We start from the raw sequence: 14,210 nt of genomic DNA, 5'->3' as shown, positions 1-14,210 counted from the left end.
TAAACACTGCTCCATCAAACACTCCTCGCTTTGGTAACATACGGGATAGGTAAAGACAAACGCTCTTTATACACTGCTCCATCAAGCACTCCTCGGTGTGGGACAATACGGGTTTGATACAGAGGAAATCTCTTTATACACTGCTCCATCAATCAATCCTCGTTTTGATCCAAAACGGGTTAGATACAGAATAAAGCTCTTTATGCACTGCTCCATGAAACACTCGATTTAGTACAATACGTAGTTTGTACAGGGTAAAGCTCCTTATAATGGCTCCGTCAAGATATCCAAGGTTTGGTACAATACGGCTTAGATACAGAGTTAGGCTCTTTATACACTGCTCCATCAAACACTTCTCTGGTTGGTAAAATACGGGTTAGTTACAGAATAAAGCTCTTTATACACATCTCCATCTAACACTCCACGGCTTGGTAAAATACGGGTTAGATACAGGATAAAGCTCTTTATAGACTGCCGCATCAAACAGTCCTCTGTTTTGTTAAATACGGGTTAGATACAGAATAAAGCTCTTCGTACCTTTCTCCATCAAACACTCCCCAATTTGGTACAATACGAGTTTGATACAGAGTATAGCGCTTTTTACACTGCTCCATCAAACACTCCTCGGTTTGATAAAATACGTCTTAGATGCAGAAAGAAGCGCTTTATACACTGCTCCATCAAACACTCCTCGGTTTGGTACAACACGGGATTGATACAGTGTGAAGCTCTTTATACACTTCTCAATAAAACACTCCTCGGTTTGGTGCAATATGGGTTTGATACAGAGTAATGCGCTATATTCACAGCTCAATCTAACACTCCTCGTTTTGATACAATACGGGTTAGAGGGAGAGTAAAGCTCTTTGTACACTGCTCCATCAAAATCTCCTCGGTTTGGTACAATACGGGTTAGATACAGAGTAAAGATCTTTATACACTCCTCCATTAAACACTCCTCGGTTTTGTACAAAACAGGTTAGATGCAGAGTAAAGCACTTTATACACTGCTCCATGAAACACTCCTCAGTTTCGGACAATACGGATTTGATACAGCTGAAACGTTTTATACACTGCTCCATCAAAAACTCCATGTTTGGTACAATACGAGTTAGATACAGAGTAAAGCTTTATATACAGTGCTCCATCAAACACTCCTCGGTTTAGGACAATACGGGTTTGATACAGAGTAAAACTTTTTATACACTGCTCCATTAAACACTCCTCGGTTTGGTACATTACGGGTTAGATACAGAGCAACTCACTTTATACACTGCTCAATCAAACAATCCTCGGTTTGGTCCAAAACGGGTTAGCTACGGAGTAAAGCTCTTTAAACACTGCTCCTTCAAACACTCCTCCTTTTCGTACAATACGGGTTTGATACTGAGTAAAACTCTTTATAAACTGCTCCATCAAACACTCCTCGGTTTGGTACAATACAGGTTATATACAGAGAAAGGCTCTTTATAAACTGCTCCAACAAACACTCCTCGGTGTGGTAGAATACTTGTTAGATACAGAGTTAACCTCTTTAAAAACTGCTCCATCAAACAATCCTCGGTTTGGTACAATACGGGTTAGATACTGACTGAAGCACTTAAAACACTGCACCTTCAAACATTCCTCGGTTTGATACATTACGAATTAGATACAGAATAAAGCTCTTTATACAATGCTCCATCAAACGATCCTCGGTATCATACAATACGGGTTTGATACAGCATAAAGCTTTTTATACACTGCTCCATCAAACACTCCTCGGTTTGGTCCATAACGGGTTAGATACAGAGTAAAGCTTTTTATACACTGCTCCATCAAACACTCATCGGTTTGGTACAATACGGGTTTGATACAGAGTAAAGCTCTTCATACACTGCTCCATTAAAAACACCTCGGTTTGGTACAATACGAGTTAGATACAGAGTAAAGCACTTTATATACTGCTCCATTAAACACTCCTCGGTTTGGGACAATACGGTTTGATACAGAGTAAAACATTTGATACAGTGCACCATCAAACAATGCATGTTTGGTACAATTAGAGTTAGATAGAGAGTAAAGTTCTTTATAACGTGCTCCATCAAACACTCCTCGGTTTGGTACAATACGAGTTAGATACAGCGTAAAGCTCTTTATACACTGCTCCATCAAACAATCCTCGGTTTGTTCCAAAATGTGTTAGATACAGAGTAAAGCTCTTTATACACTGCTCCATCAAACACTCATCAGTTTGGTACAATACGGGTTTGATACAGAGTAAATCTCTTTATACTCTGCTCCATCAAGCAATCCTCTGTTTTGTACAATACGGGTTTGATATAGAGGAAAGCTCTTTATAAACTGCACCCTCAAACACTCCTCGGTTTGGTACAATACGGCTTCGATACAAACTAAAGCTCTTTATGTACTTCTCCATTAAACACTCCTCGGTTTCGTACAATACAGATTAGATATTGTGTAAAGCTCTTTATACACAGCTCCATCAAAAATTCCTCGGTTTGTTTCAATTTGGGTTAGGTACAGATTAAATCTCTTTATACACTGCTCCATTAAACACTCCTAGGATTGTTACAATACGGGTTTAATATAGATTAAAGCTCTATATATACTGTTCCATTAAACACTCCTCTGTTTGGTAAGTATTGGTTTGATGCAGAGTATAGCGCTTTAACACTGCTCCATCAAACACTACACAGTTTGGGACAATACGGGTTTGATACAGAGTAAAACTTTTTATACACTGCTCCATCAAACACTCCTCGGTTTGGTACATTACGGGTTAGATACGGAGTAAAGCTCTTTAAACACTGCTCCATCAAACACTCCACCTTTTCGTACAATACGGGTTTGATACAGAGTAAAATTCTTTATAAACTGCTCCATCAAACACTCCTCGGTTTGGTACAATACAGGTTATATACAGAGAAAGGCTCTTTATAAACTGCTCCAACAAAAACTCCTCGGTGTGGTAGAATACTTGTGAGATACAGAGTTAACCTCTCTATAAACTGCTCCATCAAACAAACCTCGGTTTGGTACAATACGGGTTAGATACTGACTGAAGCACTTAAAACACTGCACCTTCAAACATTCCTCGGTTTGATACATTACGAATTAGATACAGAGTAAAGCTCTTTATACAATGCTCCATCAAACGATCCTCGGTATCATACAATACGGGTTTGATACAGCGTAAAGCTTTTTATACACTGCTCCATCAAACAATCTTCGGTTTGGTCCATAACGGGTTAGATACAGAGTAAAGCTTTTTATACACTGCTCCATCAAACACTCATCGGTTTGGTACAATACGAGGTTGATACAGAGTAAAGCTCTTTATACTCTGCCCCTTCAAGCACTCCTCTGTTTCGTACAATACGGGTCTGATAAAGAGTAAAGCTCTTTATAAACTGTTCGATCAAACACTCCTCGGTTTGGTAAAATACGTGTAATATACAGAGTAAAGCTCTTTATAAACTGATCGATCAAACACTCCTCCGTTTCGCACAATACTGGTTTGATACAGAGTAAAGCTCTTTATAAACTGCTCCATCAAACACTCCTTGGTTAGGTGCAATACGGGTTATATACAGAGTAAGATCCTTTATAAATTGCTCCAACAAACAATCCTCAGTTTTGGTAGAATACCTGTTACATACAGAGTTATATTCTTTATAAACTGCTCCATCAAAGAATCCTCGGATTGGTACAAAACGGGTCAGACAAAGCGTAAAGCACTTCAAATACAGCACCATTAAACATTCCTCGGTTTGATACATTCCGAATTAGGTACAGAGTAAAGCTCTTTGTACACTGCTCCATCAAAATCTCCTCGGTTTGGTACAATACGAGTTAGATACAGAGTAAAGCACTTTATACACTGCTCCATTAAACACTCCTCGGTTTGGGACAATACGGTTTGATACAGAGTAAAACTTTTTATACAGTGCACCATCAAACAATGCATGTTTGGTACAATTAGAGTTAGATACAGAGTAAAGTTCTTTATAACGTGCTCCATCAAACACTCCTCTGTTTTGTACTATACGGGTTAGATACAGAGTAAAGCACTTTATACAGTGCTCCATCAAACACTCCTCGGTTTGGCACAATACGAGTTAGATACAGAGTAAAGCACTGTATACACTGCTCCATTGAACACCCCTCGGTTTGTTCCAAAACGTGTTAGATACAGAGTAAAGCTCTTTATACACTGCTCCATCAAACACTCATCAGTTTGGTACAATACGGGTTTGATACAGAGTAAAGCTCTTTATACTCTGCTCCATCAAGCACTCCTCTCTTTTGTACAATACGGGTTTGATACAGAGGAAAGCTTTTATAAACTGCGCCCTCAAACACTCCTCGGTTTGGTACAATACGGGATCGATACAAACTAAAGCTCTTTATGTAATTCTCCATTAAACACTCCTCTGTTTCGTACAAGACAGATTAGATGTTGTGTAAAGCTCTATATACACAGCTCCATCAATAATTCCTCGGTTTGTTTCCATTTGGGTTAGGTACAGATTAAATCTCTTTATACACTGCTCCATTAAACACTCCTAGGATTGTTGCAATACGGGTATAATATAGATTAAAGCTCTATATATACTGTTCCATTAAACACTCCTCTGTTTGGTAAAAATTGGTTTGATACAGAGTATAGGGCTTTAACACTGCTCCATCAAACACTACACGGTTTGGTGCAATGTGGGGTTTGTATAGAGTTATGCTCCTTATAATGTCTCCATCAAAAAATCCTAGGTTTGACACAATACGGCTCAGTTACAGGGTAAGGCTCTTTATACAGTGCTCCATCAAACACTCCTCTGGTTGGTAAAATACGGGTTAGAAACAGGATAAAGCTCTTTATAGACTGCTCCATCAAACACTCCACTGTTTGGTAAAATACGGGTTAGATACAGAATAATGCTCTTTATACACAGCTCCATCAAACACTCCTCAGTTTGATACAATAGGAGTTTGCTGCAGAGTAAAGCGCTTTTTACACCACTCCATCAAACACTCCTCGGTTTGCTAAAATACGCGTTTGATGCAGAATGAAATGCTTTTAACACTGCTCCATCAAACATTCCTCGGTTTGGTACAGCACAGGATTGTTACAGAGGAAAGCTCTTTATACGCATCTCAATGAAACACTCCTTGGTTTGGTGCAATACGGGTTTGAGACAGAGTAAAGCTCTTTATTCACTGCTCCATCTAACACTTCTCGTTTTGATACAATACCGGTTAGATACAGAGTAAAGCTCTATATACACTGCTCCATCAAACACTCCTCGGTTTTGTACAATACGGGTTAGACACAGAGTAAAGCTCTTTGTACACTGCTCCATCAAACTCTCCTCGGTTTGGTACAATACGGGATTGATGCAGAAGGAGTGAAGCTCTTTATACACTGCTCCATCAAACTCTCCTCGGTTTGGTACAATACGGGATTGATGCAGAAGGAGTAAAGCACTTTATACACTGCTCCATCAAACTCTCCTCGGTTTGGTACAATACGGGATTGATGCAGAAGTAGTAAAGCACTTTATACACTGCTCCATCAAACATTCCTCGGTTTCGCTCAATTTCGGTTAGATACAGAGTAAACCTCTTTATACAATGCTCCATCAAACACTCCTCTGTTTGGTACAATACTGGTTAGATACAGAGTAAAGCTCTTTATACACTGCTCCATCAAACACTCCTCGATTTGGTACAATACGGATTCGATACAGAGTAAAGCTCTTTATACACTGCCCCATTAAACACTCTTCAGTTTCGTACAATACAGATCAGATATTGAGTAAAGCTGTTTATACACAGCTCCATCAAAAACTCCTCGGTTTGTTTCAATACGGGTTAGGTACAGGTAAAACCTCTTTATAGACTGCTCCATTAAAAACTCCTCGGATTGTTACAATACGGGTTAATGCAGAGTAAATCTCTTTGTACACTGCTCCATCTAACACTGCAAGGTTTGGTACAATACGGATTAGATACAGAGGAAAGCACTTTATACAATGCTCCATCAAACACTCCTCTGTTTGGTACAATAAGGGTTTGATATAGAGGAAAGCTCTTATAAACTGCTCCATCAATCATTCCTCATTTTGGTACAATACGGGTTAGATATACAGTAAAGCTCTTTATAAACTGCTCCATCAAACCTTCCTCGGTTTGGTCCAAACGGGTTAGATATAGAGTAAAGCTCTTTATAAACTGCTCCATCAAACATAACTCAGTTTGGTAAAATACGGGTTAGATACATAGTGACGCTCTTTATTAATCTGCTCCATCAAACAATCCTTGGTTTGGTAGAAGACTTGTTAGATACAGAGTAAAGCGCTTTATACACTGCACCATCAAATACTCCTCGGTTTGGTACAATAAGGTATAGATGCAGAGTAAAGCTCTTTATACACTGCTCCATCAAACACTCCTCGGTTTGGTACAATACGGGTTGGATGCAGAGTAAAGCTCTTTATACACTGCTCCATCAAATACTCCTCGGTTTGGTACAATAAGGTTTAGATACAGAGTAAAGCTCTAAATATGCTGCTCCATCAAACACTCCTCGGTTTGGTGGAGTACGGGTTAGATATAGAGTAAAGCGCTTTATACACTGCTCCCTCAATCTCTCCCCGGATTGGTACAATACGTGTTAGATACAAAGTAAAGCTCTTTAAACACTGCTCCATCAAACACCCCTCGGTTTTGTACAATATTAATAAGATGAAGAGTAAAGCGCTTTATACACAGCTCCATCAAACACTCCTCGGGTTGGTAAAATACGGGTTAGATACAGATTAAAGCTCGTTATAAACTGCTCCATTAAGCAGTTCTCGGTTTGGTACAATACGGCTTTAATACAGAGTAAAATCTTTCTACACTGCTCCATCAAACAGTCCTCGATTTGATACAATACGGATTTGATACAGAGCTAAGCACTTTCTACACTGCTCCATCAAACACTCCACGTTTTGGTACAATTCGGGTTTGATAGAGAGTAAAGCTCTTTATACACTGCTCCATCAAACACTGCTCGGTTTGGTAAAATACGGGTTAGATACAGATTAAAGCTCGTTATAAACTGCTCCATTAAGCAGTTCTCGGTTTGGTACAATACGGCTTTAATACAGAGTAAACTCTTTCTACACTGCTCCATCAAACAGTCCTCGATTTGATACAATACGGATTAGATACAGAGCTAAGCACTTTCTACACTGCTCCATCAAACACTCCACGGTTTGGTACAATTCGGGTTTGATAGAGAGTAAAGCTCTTTATACACTGTTCCATCAAACACTGCTCGGTTTGGTACAGTAAGTGTTTGATACAGAGTGAACTGTTTATACACTGCTCCATTATACACTCCCCGGCTAGGTACAATACTGTTTAGATACAGAGCTACGTCTTAATACACTGCTCCATCAAACGCTCCTCCGTTTGGGAAATTATGGGTTAGATACAGAGCAAAGCTCTTTATTCACTGTTCCATCAAACACCCCTCAGTTTGGTGCAATACCGGTTAGATACAGAGTAATGGTCTATATACACTGCTCCGTCAAACATTCCTCAGTTTGGAACAATACGGGTTAGATACAGAGTAAAGCACTTTATACACTGCTCCATCAAACAAACCTAGGTTTTGTGCAATTGGGTTAGAAACAGATTAAAGCTCTTTATATACTGCTCCATCAATCACTCCTCGATTTGGTACAATGCAAGTTTGATACAGACTAAAGCTCTTTATACACTGCTCCAACAAACACTCCTCAGTTTGCTACAATACGGGTTAGATACAGAGGAAAGCTCTTTATACATTGCTCCATCAGACAATCCTCGGTTTGATACAATATCGGTTAGATACAGAGTAATGGGCTTTATACACTGCTCCATCAAACAATCCTCGGTTTGGTAAAATACAGGTTTGATACAGATAAAAGCTCTTTATACACTGCTCCATCAAACACTTCTCGGTTTGGTACAATACAGGTTTGATACACAGTTCAGCTCCCTCTGTATTTTCTCCTCAGAGACTCGCGGGGCAGTTACAGATCAGGATATACGCTCCATCAATGCCGTCCAATTAAACATATATACACCTAACACTGGCAGAAATTCATTGGTGAGACTCAGGCTATTAACAGAGAGTCATACCGCCCAGATCAGCGTAATGTGGGCCAAGTCCTCTGCTATTATATCGGAGAGGCTTTCTCTTGACGTGCAGTAAATGATGAAACGTATCAGCGGTGTGAGTGGTGCCTGGTATGTAAAGGAGCTGAACAACATACGCTTGATCAAGGGTGTCCTGTTCTTATATGCCAGTTCACTGAATTGAAAGTCCGAATCACTATCTTATGTAACTGGTGGAAACTTCCAAAAGTGCAGCAAATCAGTGTAATAATGTAAAATCAGCACCGCAGGACCCCAGCAATCAACAACAGTGATCCGAAGCTGGATCGTTTCTTAATATAGGAGTTCAGCTATCATTACCAATGCAATCATCTCAATTAGGCTCCATGGGGGTAATTTGAACTTTGGGAGCGGGTGCAAAATGGACGTTATTGAATTGATCGCCATATTATGCCGCACCCAATTTTCTCTTTCATTGATTTCATGGTATAGAGTGTGCGAATAATTCTATAGCGTCCATTTTGCCCCATCGCACGAGGTTATAAACACCCACCACAGCATACTGTATTCCTGATCGATCCTACCCTGTCTAACAAATTGTTAATTTTGTATATTTATAAAAGCCATTACTATTTGCTGTTATGCTACCTTTTGTCAGCTTAATACCCCATTTTAAACCTTCTGCTCTCCCGTTTGAAAACGCACTTAAACTTTTTACATTTCACGTCATTATAATTAACAGTATTAGCCCCAAACTTCATCCAACGGCTTCATTTTAACGTTTAACATTGTGGGTAATTTTAACTCTGGGCGATAGTGCTCAATGGGTGATGTAAACAGTGACTGTACATCTGCAGCTGATTAATTGTGAAGTGCATCGAAACATTCTAAGGATTTGAAAATATCTATAACAGTAGGCTTTATTTATTTCTGATGGAATATTGTTTGCTGAAGTCCGGACATGTGCTGAGATTTACAGTGGAACATGTTTGTGTCATTCCACAGAGAGTGATGATGAAGATATTACAAGAGCTGTGTAAGAGACGCGGGCTGAACAAATGTGGATTAGATATGCTGACCATCTAAATCCCGGATCCCAGCAAGGTGTTTCCTCAATGTTAATCCGGAATGTACAGAGCTCAAAGAAAGAACGCTCTTTAGACGCTGCACGAGCGGATTCCAATGTGCATGTTGGATAAGGAACTGATATCAACCGAGTAGGCAGAGGGTATTCATCAATGGGGCAGATCCAGATGAAGCCAGATCATAATATCAGTCCTGCGGTGCACTGTGTTGGTTGACTGCTGCTAAACAACTTCATAAGCGACTTGGCTGAAACAATGGAATGTTAACAAGCTGCCATATCAAAACATTGTGCATGTGAGTTGGAAATTGAAATTGTTTGCCCTTTAGTTGTTTTCTACATACAGGTGGTTCTGGATATGTAGCTTGTATTGTCACTTCCAAGTTGCCTTGAGAATACGGCGGGCATTCTCTTTGAATCACTGAAGGCCTTTTGTTGCTGGTTTTCCCAGGATGTCGTCAGGAGCGGGTTTTCACGCTATTGACCCGATCCGCTGAAGAAATGGCGATACATGTCGCTGTGTTTGTGAAGTGTACCTTGTAGGCTAACTTGGACATGTTGCTGCTCACATTACTCTGCTGCTCTTGTTTTTATTTGCAGTCGAGTTCACGGAGGAGGAAAGTGTTGTCAAAGTAACATCACAGAGTTGCTGCAGTACATCATGTGGACCGTACATACAGCAGATGCATTTTGCCTGGAGTGCAGCGGCTAGTACTGGGTCGAATTAAGGCCGATTCAGGGAATGAGTCCCAGTATCGCAGATATCCTTCAATGTGCATCAGTGTAGACTGGTGTATTTTTATACCAGAAACTCCAGGAATGTGTAGAGAATGTAACGGGACCTGTTAGTGTTTGACAGGCAGGGAAGAAATGAGCTGTCATAACCAATAAATCATTGACGATCACATGCAATGTTGAAAGGCCATTGGGAAGGTAAAAATAGTTTTAGATTGTATTGCTGCAACAGTACAACATAAACTGAGAACACACTAACGGGGCTTTGACATGATTCTGCTTGAAATATTGCAGACCATTTTGGCAGGCACAGGTGTGAGGATACAGGATCAGAGCGATGAAAGCGATACCCATTCTAAGGGCACTTTATTATTGGGATAGCCTTCATAAATTGAGGTGATTTTCAGAAGCTAAATGTTAGATCAGTGAAAATATCATTGAAGGCTGTAAATCGCTGAGGAGATTAAACTCTGCTCAGTTGTATGAGTTACTCCATCCCTGTGCGAACGAGGGACAGTGAGTATTAACCACATCGACAAAGTTTCCGGATAGACATTCGGGCCCAGAGTCCTCAAACTCTGGAGCAGAACACTGAGACGTGCAGTTTATGTCAATTCACCACAGTCCAATCGCAGCAGAAAGATCTAATGAGTTAGCAGTACAGTTCCACAGTTGGTAAGTCACGCGCTAGCTGGAGGACTCATGGTTATTGTACTCTCCTGTAGCATTGCACGATTAACTTAGGATTCGGAAAAAAATAGCCCCGAATTTTTCCTCAATGTACAATTGTTCTTTTCTCAGTGTTCTACCTCTGCGAGTGACTGTATGACCTGGAGGTGGGAGGTGGTGGTGGGGTGGGGTGGTGGTGTGCTGGTAGATTGATATTATTAATGGTGTACAACATGCCTGCTTCGGAAGGTTGTAGGGATCAGAGGACAATTATGAGGCCTTTTCCTGTCTTCCTTTGTGTATTCCAATACCTAACACCAGCCACTTTATTGAAAAGCCTGAAAGAAATCACAAGCTATAGATGAAGGTTGGAAAGAGCAGTAGAGAGAATAAAAGTGGTCAGTCATCGTCAGATTTGTGTTTCAAATGCCTGTTTCTTCTACCACGGAACGCATAGACATATGGGCAAGGAACTTCTGGATTTTGGGGGCCTTAAGTTTAATTTTATCTGTTAGCGATCGAGTACAACGAGTGGAAGCGGATTCACCATCTTATCGAAGTCGCCTGATTTACTTTCCTGGTGAAGTTATCCGATATCGATGCGTTATCGCCAGTTTCACACAATTGGACACAATTAAAATGAATCCCATTGAGTTACCGTCGGAAAGAGCACCCCGAATTCTTAGTTCAATGCAGCCTGCAGATAGAGAGGTCGAAGACGGATCAGTTATTCATCGATGTCGCTAAGAGAATGCAAAGTATGTCCTTCAGAATGAGATGCCTCTAATTTATCAGTGGTAGTTCCTATGTCTGTTTATGTCTTCTGGACTGGCAGCCAACACGTTGCTTCAATCAGATCCAAGAGGTGTGCACGACAACAGAAAAGATGGTTAATGGACCAGTTCAGAACACGCTGAACCAGCATGAGGAGAGCAGTTGAGGATTTAGTATAAATTGTCTGCAGGACAGGTGCAGTAAGACTGGGGAAAGAAGGATGTGAATTAACAACATTGTCAGAAATGTTAGCAGAAAAAGTATCATAACTGAAGAGGGCATCGGGGCAAGGAGACCGGGCTCGATATTCCTTTGTGCTCTCCGAAGATTTTATTTGCTACATGATTGGCGGCCCTGCCTTCAACTGCCGAGGCTCTAAGTTTTGGAATGGCCTCTCTTAGCGTCGCCACCTCTTTATTGCTCTTTCCTCCTTCAAGATGCTCTTTAATAATATCGCTTTTCTTCTGCACTAATATCTCCTTATGTGGCTTGGTGTCAAATTCTGTTTGACAACGCACCTGTGAAGCGCCTTGGTACGTTTTACTACATTAAAAGCGCTATATAAATATAAGCTGTTGTTCTTAATTCATGAATATTTAGAAAGGAAAATTGGACTTATTTACTTCACCAGATATTATACGTCAATGTGATCTTATCCAAGATTCCAAGTTAATGGGGTAGTTGACAAAGATGATTGTGAACTGTTCATATAGGCGAGGTAGAATCGCGGAGCTAGGAGCAAGAACAGAGGTACAATGACGCAGTTTATCCGAATTCAAATAAGATCCTGCAATCATTTACCATGGAATTGAATTGAAGCGAGCAGCACACAGAATCTGGAGTCAGGATTGAAAGATATGTGTGTGGATGCACAAAGCGTTCTAAACAGAGTTGGAGGTGGAAGCTACAATAATTACAGAGAATAGAATGTTTCTGTAGCGTGAACATATCTTTAATTGGGACTGGCCTTGGAACTTAATATACCAAGTTTCGTCCTTGACTCTGCCGATCTGCTGCTGAAACCCTCATCCATGCTTTTGTTACCTCCAGATTGGACTCGCCTATTCTAATGCTCTCCTGGCCGTTCTCCCTTCTTTCACCCTCCATAATCTTGAGCTCATAGTAAATACTGCCGCCCCTATCTTATCTTGCACAAAGCCCCGTGCACCGATCTCCCCTGTCAGTGCTGAACTACATTGTTCGCTTGTCCAGCAACACATCGATTTTAAAATTCTCATCCTCCTCTTAAAATCACTCCATGGCCTCGCTAATCTTTAGCTGTAAACATTTAAATCCCTTCAACCCTCTGAGAATTCTGCATTCCTCCATCTCTTCCCTCTTGTGCATCCCCCACTCGCTTCACCCCACCATTGGTAGCTGTGCCTTCACCTGCCTATGCCATAAGCTCTGGAAATCCGTCCCTAAACATCTCTACTTCTCCAAATCTCTCTTCCCATAATACAATCATTAAAACCTACCTCTTTCATCAAGCTTTTGATCACCCATCCTATTGTATCCTACTTCGGCTCGGTGTCAATTTATCTGATTACGCTGCTATGAAGCGCCTTGGGACATTCTACTACGTTAAAGGTGCTATATAAATGCAAGTTGTTGCAGATTTCATGGGAGAAATAAGCATCAAAAGGTGCAGGAGTCGCAGTGTTAGTGAATCATTATATTACAGCGCCAGGAAACAATGACATCACAGAGGTTGCAATGAGCCAAAATTCACATGGACAGGGTTAAAAATTAGGAAGGGACAATATACAATTCTCGATGGACATAACAGATTGTTATGCTTATGTGATAGAAGGGGAGAATTTCAGCCAGTTAAAAGGACAATATAAGAACAAAAGCTGAATCATATTGGGAGATTTTATCTATCCCAAGTTAAACAGGAATAAACAGAATATGAGTGGCCAAAGAGGAGAATACATTTTAGAATGGATCCGGCACTGATTGTCAGTTCAGCATGTTTCAATTCAAAAAGAAAAGAAACATCGCTTTTCCTTTATTTCTGTAAATCTGAGTGTAGTATGTAACTGCATTGACATTAGGCGAGCAAATTGGAAATAGTGACCAGCACATGTTGGGAGAAAAGGGCGCATCAGAATGTTGGTCATTTCAACTTTGGGCAATAACATAAAATGGATGATATCGGTTGGACCGCTCGTGATAAAATTCACAAAATTTTCCTTTCAATGAACATCATTCGGGAGAGATGTAAACCCGGCTGCCGACACACTATCAGCCACTTTATACCATGGCACACAGGCAGAAATAATCCAGGGCCAGGAAAATCGAACGGGCCTACAATGGGCCGGTAAGTTTACATCACCCATTGAGCACTTTCGCCCAGAGTTAAAATTACACACAATGTGAAACGTCAAATGAAGGCGTCTAATGAAGTTTGGGGCTAATGTAAAAAGCTTAATTGCGTTTTCAAACGGGAGAGCAGAAGGTTAAAAATGGGGTATTAAGCTGACAAAAGGTAACATAACAGCAAATAGTAATGGCATTTATAAATATACTAAATTAACAATTAGTTAGACAGGTTAGGGCCGATCAGGAATAAAGTATGAAGTGGTGGGTTTTTATAACTTCGTGTGTTGGTGTAAAATGGACGATATAGAATTATTCGCACACTCTATACCATGAAGTCAATCAAAGAGGAAATTGGGCGCGGCAAAAATGGCGATCAATTCAATAACGTACATTTTGCACCCGCTCCCAAAGTTTAAATTACACCCATGGAGCCTAATTGAGATGATTGCATGGTAATGACAGCTGAACTCCTATA

This window comes from Somniosus microcephalus, unplaced genomic scaffold, assembly GCF_052327205.1.
Source record: "Somniosus microcephalus isolate GS21.2 unplaced genomic scaffold, FLI_Smic_1.0 unresolved_chr5, whole genome shotgun sequence".
Classification (NCBI taxonomy): Eukaryota; Metazoa; Chordata; class Chondrichthyes; order Squaliformes; family Somniosidae; genus Somniosus; species Somniosus microcephalus.
The sequence above is the reverse complement of the archived record's forward strand: the minus strand, read 5'-3'. Positions refer to the sequence as shown.